We start from the raw sequence: 8,860 nt of genomic DNA on the forward strand, positions 1-8,860 counted from the left end.
TGTGTGTGTGTGTGTGTGTGTGTGTGTGTGTGTGTGTGTGTGTGTGTTGTCTATGACTGTATTTGAGTCACAATGGTGGAGCTGAGTAGTTGTAAAAGAGACTGTATGGTCTGCATAGCTGAAAATGCTTACTATCTGACCCTTTATAGAAACAGTTTGCTGACACCTAGTACATAGCAATGAAAAAGACTACTACACGCAAAAACATGAATGAATCTCACAGACAAAATGTTGAGTAAAAGAAGCCAAACACAAGAGTGCACCCTGTATGATTCTGTTTAAAGCTCAAAAACAGGCAAAAGTAATCTCTGGTGATGGAGGTCAATATGGTGGCTACCTCTGGGCAGAAGGGTATGAGGAAGGAAGCATGAGGGAGCCTGTGCTCTATCTCTTGATGGGGTGGAGGTTCACAGGTGTGTCATTATGCAAAAACCCATCAATCTGCAGCATTCGATTTTGTGCACTTTACTACATATAACTTCTCTTCAATTTTCAAAAGGGAAAAAATGCTGGCCTCTAAGCAGGGTCTACTATATGCAAAGCACATTGAGGGGGATTTTCTCCTTCATCCCAGACACTGAATTCAGTATTAGTGTGGCTACACCATGGCCCCTTGCTGACTGGAGCATGCCAGGATAGTGGCATTTATATCCACAGGCCACCATGCTTAGTACCACTGGATCTCATCAGCCTGGCTCCAACTACCTGGATCCAACTAATGGTACCAAAGGCAACCTTCCACATCTAGTCCTCAAACTTTAGGACAACTGTAAATGAACTGGGAGCTTGCTAGTGATGCCGATTCCTGGCCCTTCCTCCCCCAGTTTCTAGTTCTTTCAGGTCCTGGGTGGCATTGTCAGCAAACCCTGCAGGTGAATCTGATAGAGAAGATCTGGAGACCACACTTTGAGAAACTCTGCTGTGCAGGCTGAGGTAGGGGGTGTGAAGGTATAAAGGGAAAGAGACAAATTGCTCTAAGAAGGGAAGAAAGAGAGACTGAGAGGAAGAGGCAGTGGAAGAGGAAGGGAGTGAGATTGTGCAGGAACATGGGGATGAGTGTCGGAAATGGGGTTGGGGACCATTATGAAGCTGGCTGCGTGGCGTGTAGTGGAACACCTGTTCTCCATCTCTCCACCTAAGCGTTGTAAAGAATCCAGTTCTTATTACTAGGCTGTGATGTGCCCACCTCCGAGGTGTGTTAAAGTGCTGAGCCCAGCTTTCCAGGATGAGAAAAGAGGCTGTCTACAGAGATTCGGTCCCATCCAGATTTGATAACCACCCAGGAAAATAGGTATCATCCTCCTTCCAGCACTTGGGGTCAGTCATTCCCCGCAGACCCTCTGGTGTCCTTCAAAAGGTCCAGGTTTGAAGCTGCCTCCCTCCACATTCAGGCAGGTATCTGGGAAGGTGAGCATGCAGACACCTGTGTAGACCCCTACCTGACTACCATGCACAAGGCCAAATAAGCCAGACAATGTGGCCAGACAAGTCTACAGTAAATAGATTACATTAAGTAAACTGATTGAGTCCTCAGCAGCTGCTACAAAGAGCAAAAAAAGCAAGATGTAATAGTATCATATGACTTGTGAAAAAACAACAGGGGAGCAATACATCCATACTTTCATGCATTACATATTTTGGGAAGAAGCTGGCACAGTGGTTGCCTCCGGGAAGGGAAACTGGGTGTGAGGGAGAATCAGGGTTGGGAGTAAGACTTAATTATTATTCTATATTCTTTGATACTGTTGGGTTCTTTTTATCCTGCATAAATTTTGTCTAAAATTAAAAATTAAAAAAAATTAAATTAAGAAAGGAAGAGAGGGAGGGAAGGACGGAGGGAACAGGGTAATAGACGGGCATTGGTTCTTGAAAAGCCAGTTCAGAGTTCAGAGCTGTTCCAGAGCAAGAAGCAAGCACAGGCTCTAGAGGGTTCCTGCTGGCCAGACTGTGGTGCCCACAGGCAGCAAGCCAAGTCTGTTCACCGTGCCTGGCGCTCCCTCCTCCATCACTTCTTCCGCAGGCTGTGGTGAGAATGTGTTGTCTTGAGGTCGTGCCCACACCCTGGGTGGAAACGCCGTGGTGTACCAACATGGGATTTCCAGCAGCTCTTCCAGTACAGTGTGGGAGTTCAGAGAACGAACTCCAAGGCAGAAGCAAGACGTGCAGAAGGGGCAGAAGGTTACAAAATACACTAAGAGCTGTCAAAGGGCCTCCTGGTCACTGTCAGAGCATAAGAGATGAGAGGCAGGACGGGGCCGTGGTTACCGGTCTGGGCCCAGGCTATCTGGGATCAAATCCTGGTTTTTCCACTTAGAGACTGTGAGACCCTCTAGAGCATCAATTCCCCCATGTACAATGACAGAACCTACCATATAGGATATAGTGAGAATTAAATGAATTAAGGTATTATTGTTTAAGCACAGAACAAACACATAGCAGATGTTAGCTATTATGGCTCCTGTATCTTATCTGAATTCTAATAGTACTGTGCAAGACAGGATGTGACTATTGGCCTATTTTAATTTGATACACTGAAGTTTAGATAAATAGACTTCGTAAGGGTTAGACAATGGATTCTCTGATACCAAGCTTAGGGTTGGGTCCATTACATCAGCATTTCCCAAACTCTGTTCCAATGAACACTTAACGTCTCACCAAAATTTTAATAAATGTTCCTCCAACACAGGGTTTTGTGACCAGTAAGTTTGAGAAATGCTGATTAAGTGAAATTAAGCAGGTTATTTGCTGCAGGCTTCATCAGAGCCTTTAAAGTGCTAATTCACCCGTGACTCTTAAGATGGAGTAGCATTTCCCAAGTCATTTGACCATTAAACAATTTTGTTTTTCATGGCATACATACTAACACCTAGAGAAATATTAGAGTTCCATGGAAAATAGCTCTGGACATGCTATGCTACATTAAAGAACAGGCATGATTAGAAGAAAGTAGAACTATTCAACATCTGTTTTCATGCCAGTCTCCATCAAAGAGAGTGTCTTCAAATCACAAAGTGTAGAACATATTTGGGCATGGTGGTGAAGAGGGAGATAATGAGTTGTGGAAAGAACATGAGCACTGAGGTGAGACTGGGATCCGAATTCAAATCTTGACTCCGCTGGTTCAACAGGTCATCTGCTCTCTCAGAACCTCAGCTTCCTCATCTATAAGTTGGCAGAGTAGCATGTACTTCATTTGGCTGTTTTAAGATTTAAATTTCAGTGGGTAATATCTCAGGGTTAGTTTCTTAATCAGTTAGAATGTTTTGAGTTGCAAACAGCAGATCTGCTGTTTGGCAAAAAAGGGGAATTTGCCAAAGAAAGTAAAAATCCAGATAAGGTTTTATTAGAGTTTATGATGTAATTAGAGCAGGTGGTAATTCTCACCACCAGGAAGCTTAATGCCCAACCCTGGAAAAATTCTAAACTGGATATTGAATAGATGATCTATTAGTGCCTTGATCTCTAGGGACCAATGCAAATTCACTAAGAACAAGTCATTGGAAGAAAGTTCTTTTATTTTTTTCAAAAAAATTATCCCATCAGGGGACCAATGATTCTCAAGCTGTGTGGGCAGGCACCCCTCACAGTTTCCAGAGGGAATTTCCACCAAATCCCCTTGTCTGGTAGAGCTATTTTAAAAACTGGAATAAATAATCATTGCACAGGGCATGGGCAAAGAAAAAAAATGTTTGAGAAGCACTATCACAGACATAGAGTGATGGGATCTCCCAAAGGATGTTTGATAAAACCCCTATCAAGGGCTTCATAGATAAATAAGCTGGGGGAGTGTGGGACAGCTGATAACAATAGCTTCTATTGATGGAAACACGATGTAGTTTTGTGCAAAACACATAGAATCTTGAATTTTCTATTTAAGCAGAAATTTAAATTTTTTATTAAAAATGAATTAGCTATAGATGTTTTTAAAAAATGCATTAGTTATATGTATACTGCTCAATTAATTTTTACATATATATACCTAGGTACCTACCACTCAAATCAAGATATAACACATTTCCAGCTCCCCAGAAGGATCCTTCATGTCCCTTCCTTGTCAATCCCCTGCTTCAGGAACCACCATTCTGATTAGTTTCACCTGTTCTTGAACTTTATGGAAGTGGAATGATACAGAATATACTCTTGTTTCTGGTGTTCTTGGCTCATTGTTTTATCTATGTGATTCACTGTATTGTTAAATGTAGCAGTAATTCGTTCTTTTTCATCACTATGTAAATTTATTTGATGGGTATTTGGGTTTTGTAGGTATTTTGCTGATATCCTTTACCATAATAGCAACAAAATACTTATTGCTAACAACCAATTTAGTGGTAGAATATTGAACACTTTTCTCCTGAGTTTGAGAACAAGACAGAGATGTTGACTATCACCACTTATATTCAATTCTTTACCAGAGGTCCTAGCCAATGCAATAATTCAAGAAAAAGAAATAAGATTAGAAAGGAAGCCATAAAACTGTCATTTTTCACAGATGGCATATCTTTATACATAGAGAAGTCAAAAAATTCATTACTAAAATTAACAAGTGAATTTAGCAAAGTCACTAGCTAAGATCAGTATAAAACATCAGTTTTGGGGCTTCCCTGGTGGCGCAGTGGTTGAGACTCCGCCTGTCGATGCAAGGGACACGGGTTCGTGCCCCGGTCCGGGAAGATCCCACATGCCGCGGAGCGGCTAGGCCCGTGAGCCATGGCCGCTGAGCCTGCGCGTCCGGAACCTGTGCTCCGCAACGGGAAAGGCCACAACAGTGAGAGGCCCGCGTACCGAAAAAAAAAAAAAAAAAACCATCAGTTTTATTTCTACATATTAGCAACATTGAAAAATAAGATTTTAAAATTACCATCTACCAATAATGTGTCTCTGTGTGTGTCAGTGTGTGTGAGAGAGAAAGAGGAGAGGGAATAGTAAAGCAAATGTAGCAAAATGTTAGCATTTAGGGAATCTGGGTGAAGGGTATATAGAATTATTTGTAGTAATTTTTCAACATTTCTTTAGGTCTGAAATTATTTTAAAATAAAAAGTTTAAAAATGCCATTTATGAGGCTTCCCTGGTGGTGCAGTGGTTGAGAGTCCGCCTGCCAATGCAGGGGATGCGGGTTCGTGCCCCGGCCCAGGAAGATCCCACATGCCGCGGAGCAGCTGGGCCCGTGAGCCATGGCCGCTGAGTCTGCGCATCCGGAGCCCGTGCGCCGCAACGGGAGAGGCCACAACAGTGAGAGGCCCGCGTACCGCAAAACAAAACAATAAAATTTATTAAAAAAAAAAAAAAAATGCCATTTATAATGGTATCAAAAAGTATCAGATAACTAGGGATAAATCTATTAAAAGATGCACAAGAGCTACACTAAAACCTAAAACATTGCTGAGAGGAATTAAAGAAGACATAAATAACTGGAGAGAGCCACAATATTCATGTATTGGCAAACCCAGTATTGCAAGATGATACTGACCTAAAGAGTCGGTGCAATCTCGATCAAAATCCCAGCAGGATTTTTAAAATATAGATATGCAAAGGACCTAGAATAGCCAGGAGTAGGGGTTGGAAAACTTTTTCTGTAAAGGGCCAGATAGTACATATTTTAGACTTACAGGTCATTCGGTCTTTGTCACAACTTTTCATTTCTACGTAAAGTAACCAAAGACAATATATAGACAAATGGGCATGGCTGGGTTCCAATAAACTTTTATTTACAAAACAGGCAGTGGGCTAAATTTGCCCTGTGGGCCATAGTTTGCTGACCTCTGGCCAAGATAATCATGAGGAAGAAAAGAAAAATTAAAGACTAATATTACCAGATATCGCCTTATTAAGACTAATTATAAAGCTAAATGTGGCATATGACTAAAGTGGGCTTTGACTCCAGTCAGACTTGAGTTTGTGTGCTATAACCTCTCTCTCTCTCTCTCTCTTTTGCATATAATTCCCATTTTTATTCCAAATTCTTATTGACTTAATTTTGTTGCTTGTTTTTTGATGTGTTTTTTATTGAGGTATAGTTGATTTATAATATTATATTAGTTTCAGGTGTACAACATAGCAATTCACAATTTTTAAAGATTATACTTTAAAGTTTATAATTATTGTTAAATATTGGCTATATTCCCTGTGCTGCAAAACTTATCCTTGTAGTTTATTTATTTTATACATAGTAGTTTGTATCTCTTAATCTCCTACCCCTATCTTGCGCTCTCCCTTTCCCTCTCCCCACTGATAACCACTAGTTTGCTCTCTATATCTGAGTCTGTTTCTTTTTTATATTCATTAGTTTGTTTTATTTTTTAGATTCCACATATAAGTGATAACATATAGTATTTGTCTCTCTCTGTCTGACTTATTTCACTAAGCATAATACCCTCCAAGTCCATCCATGTTGTTGCAAATAGCAAAATTTCATTATTGTTTTTATAGCTGAGTAGTATTCCATTGCCTATACATATACCACATCCTCTTTATCTGTTCACATGTTGATGGACATTTAAGTTGCCTCCATATTTTGGCTATTGTAAATAATGCTGCTAAGAGATATAACCTCTCCTAATGTCAGTTTCTAAAAATGACAAAATGTAATAATAATAAAATGTAGCTCCCCTTCCCCTTAAGTGGTTAATGTCAACAGAGGGAAAGTTCTCTCTAATGGGAAGCTACACAGCTCTGTGTATGGCCTTGCCCTCTTCAATATTTTTAGTAAAGACTCAAGTGAAGATCTAACACCTGCTTATATTGACTCAAACCTGAGAAGAATGTCTAATATATTAAGAGAGAAAATTGAGGTTCATAGAGATTTTGACAAACATGAAAAAATCAAGTAAAACCAGCCAAAAATGAGTTGAAGGCTGGGAGACAGTAAAATCTGGTGGATAAATCGTGAAGTCCAATTTATATTCAGAGAGATTAAAAAAGAGTTATGTACCAAGATGTTCACCATGGCATTATTTATAACAGATAGTGAAAACAACTGAAATGTCCAACAATAGAGAAATGGTTCATAAATCATATAATAGAATATTAAGGTAAATACACACTAAATGAAGGAATTTTATATAGTCATTATGATCTTTTATAGCTTTCTTATAAAGTGAGGTTTTGAAGAATATGTAATGACATAAAATATATGATCTGAATTTCTAAAAAAAAAGTTAAACACACACAAATAGATAAGAAGGTAGAATGAACGATAAACATGTTAATGATTGATTTCTTTTTTTTCTTTTTACCTTTCTACATTTCCCCAAAGTCCTGCTCTTTTATAATCAAGTGGGGAAAATAGCAATAACCATTCTTTTAATATATCGTTGGGTGTTTTTGCAGATCATAAGCCCCGTATGAGTCAACAGTGGACAGACACATCTGCCAAAAAATACTAACACAACTCTTAGCTTCATGAAGAGAAGCAGAATGTCCTGAAAATAGGAGGTGACAACCTTTGGCCTACAGATGGCTCATCCTCATATTAAACCTTGTGTTCCGTTCAGGAAACCACATTTTTAAGGACATTGGGACACTGGGGCACATCCAAAGAAGGATGACCAAGATCATTAGGAAAGTTGATACCATGTCATATTGATTCATTAATGAATTCATCAATTCAACCTAAAAAACACCACTTAGGCACTGTGGGTGAAATGGAAGAATTTTATCAAAAGATGGTTGATGCATCTAAGGACCCTTCTGGTCCTTGTAGACAATAGCCGTCTACAATATTTTAAGATCTATTGTGTGGAAAATGGACCAGGGGGTATGAAGTTGCAAGACAGCCCACGGAGGCATATATAGTCAAATGATTTTCAACAAGGATGCCAAGACCATTCAATGGTTAAAGGACAGTCTCTTCATCAAATGGTGTTGGTAAAACTGGATATCCCCATGCAAAAGAATGAAGTTGGGTCCTTATCTTATACCTCATTTAAAAAATAACTCTAAATGGATCACATACCTAAATGTAAGAGATAAATTTACAAGATTCTTAGGTGAAAACACAGAGGGAACGCTTCATGACATTGCATTTGGCAATGAATTCTTGGATATGACAGCAAAAGCACAAGCAACAAAAGAAAAAGTAGAGAAATTGGAATTCATCAAAGGTTAAAACTTTTGTGTGTCAAAGGACACTATCAACAGAGTGAAAGGAAATCCATGGAATGGGAGAAAATAATTGCAGCAAATCCTATTTCTGATCCTTATGGAATATATAAATAGATAGATAGATAGATCGATCTTCCTCGACTTACAAGGGGTTACATCCTGATAAACGACTGTAATTTGAAAATATCACAAGTTGAAAATGCATTTAACACACCTAACCTATTGAACATCATAGCTTAGCCCACCTTAAATGTGTCCAGAACACTTACATTAACCTACCATCAGGCAAAATCATCTAACACAAAGCTTATTTTATAATAAAATGTTGACTGTCTCATGTTATTGATTGAATGCTGTACTGAAAGCAAACAGTGTGGTTGTCTGGGTACAGAGTGGTTGTAAGTGTTATCGGTTGTTTGCCTCCGTGATCGCGTGGCTGACCGGGACCTGTGGCTTGTTGCTGCTGCTGCCAGCGTCACGAGAAAGTATTGTCCTACATATTGCTATCCTGGAAAAGATCAAAATTCAAAATTCGAGGTATAGTTTCTACTGAATGTGTATCGCTTTCACACCATCGCAAGTCGAAAAATTAAGTCAAACCATCATAAGTTGGAGACCATCTGACTGTGTGTGTGTTATGTGGTTACCTGCATTTCTAATCTTTTCTGACTAATGATAAGGGACTAATATATCTTCCATAGCTTAACAGCACAACACAATTTAAAAATGGGCAAACGACTTGAATATACATTTCTCCAA

This window comes from Aethalodelphis obliquidens, unplaced genomic scaffold (assembly GCF_003676395.1).
Source record: "Aethalodelphis obliquidens isolate GAN/ISIS:26980383/991018 unplaced genomic scaffold, ASM367639v1 scaffold38, whole genome shotgun sequence".
Taxonomy (NCBI): Eukaryota; Metazoa; Chordata; class Mammalia; order Artiodactyla; family Delphinidae; genus Aethalodelphis; species Aethalodelphis obliquidens.